The sequence below is a fragment of the Nothoprocta perdicaria genome, unplaced genomic scaffold (genome assembly GCF_003342845.1).
Source record: "Nothoprocta perdicaria isolate Ctin4 unplaced genomic scaffold, notPer1 scaffold_230, whole genome shotgun sequence".
NCBI lineage: Eukaryota > Metazoa > Chordata > Aves > Tinamiformes > Tinamidae > Nothoprocta > Nothoprocta perdicaria.
The window spans coordinates 1173326-1174672 of NW_020455456.1; the positions used below are offsets into that span (position 1 = coordinate 1173326).

The 1347-nt window shown below is 47.7% G+C and overlaps 1 long non-coding RNA gene across 1 annotated transcript; it reads left to right on the plus strand.

Moving 5' to 3' along the window:
• The first annotated feature begins 521 nt into the window (after positions 1 to 521).
• LOC112947420 lies at positions 522 to 956 on the plus strand. Its single transcript, XR_003249406.1, has 2 exons — positions 522 to 683; positions 825 to 956. It is a non-coding gene; the product is annotated as an uncharacterized LOC112947420 (long non-coding RNA).
• Positions 957 to 1347: the final 391 nt, after the last annotated feature.

The following is a 1347-nucleotide window of genomic DNA, read 5'->3' on the forward strand; positions in this document are numbered from 1 at the left end:
ATATATTTATATATATATGTATGTATGTATATGTGTGTGTTGGGGATGGCATCGCTGTCCCGGCACCACARGTGCGGGGGCTGCAGTCGTTACCCTGCGTCTGTCAGCAAGGAGGGCAGTCAGCGAGGGCCCGGACCCGCCGGCCCGGCCTTTAACGAACCGGCCCAGAATTAARGAATGAGGGGGAAAAAACCCTAAAAATCACAACCCCGTTTCTGTGCGCACCTGCTGACAGCTGAGAGGACCTCTGCAGGTCACARGATTAAGATTTAGGATTTAGTTTTAGGGTTTAGTTTTAGCTCCTGCCCCGTGCTCTTCSGTGCTGTGTTTCTACACGCTGTTCTTAGCAGGGTTATGTGGTTTGGAGGTAAAAAAAGTGACTTTTAGCAAGTATCACCCGCAATAGCATCACAGCAACCTCAAGCTGAGTTACTCAGGGAAGATCACTGTTTTTTGCTCAATTTATACACATACATTTTTAAAACATCATGGTTACAATTTCCTGCTGAGAGCAGCAGTACGAAGTTGAATCAAAGCTTTGGTTGATCCTGGGTCTGCCTTTCCCACCCTGTCGGTTCTTTTTCAGTTTAAGACGTTTCCCTGTTACCACAGAARGAGCCAACAGCGACTCTCAGGTGAAAGGTGCGTTTAAGATGTCAGGATTTCAACATCATCTTCAAGGGGTAAGAAATGGGTTTTTGCTTCTGTAAWTTTTCCCTCTCCTCTCCCTAAAGCTTCCTGGTGCCCACTGGTGCAAGTGTGTCTGGCCCGTGGCTTTCACACCAAGCACTAATATGCAATAATTCTGTTCACTTAACTTACAGGCATCCACTTTAGAAATCTGGAAATCTTATTTTCCACGTTTAAGTGAAGCCTGGACAAAGCTTGCATCAGTAACACATCTAAGAAGACAAGTGAAATGTATTCTAGATTAATTGGGGCGAAGCAGGTGCCAGGTAAGTTATCACAGAGTCACAGAATATTCAAGGTTGGAAGGGACCTCTAGAGATCATCTAGTCCAACCTTCCCGCTCTAGCAGGGACACCCAGAGCACGGGGCACAGGGCGGCATCCAGGCGGGTTTGGAAGACCTCCAGAGAAGGAGACTCCACAACCTCCCTGGGCAGCCTGTTCCACTGCTCTGTCACCATAACTGTAAAGAAGTTGCTCCTCACCTGGAGACGGAACTTCCTGTGTTTCAGCTTATGACCATTTCCCCTTGTCCTATCGCTGGCCACCAGTGAAAACAGCCTGTCCCCTTCCTCCCTGCATTCTCCCTTCCTGAACTTATACTAATCATATTCCCTCTCAGCCTTCTCCAGAGAAAACAGGCCCAGCTCAGTCTCTC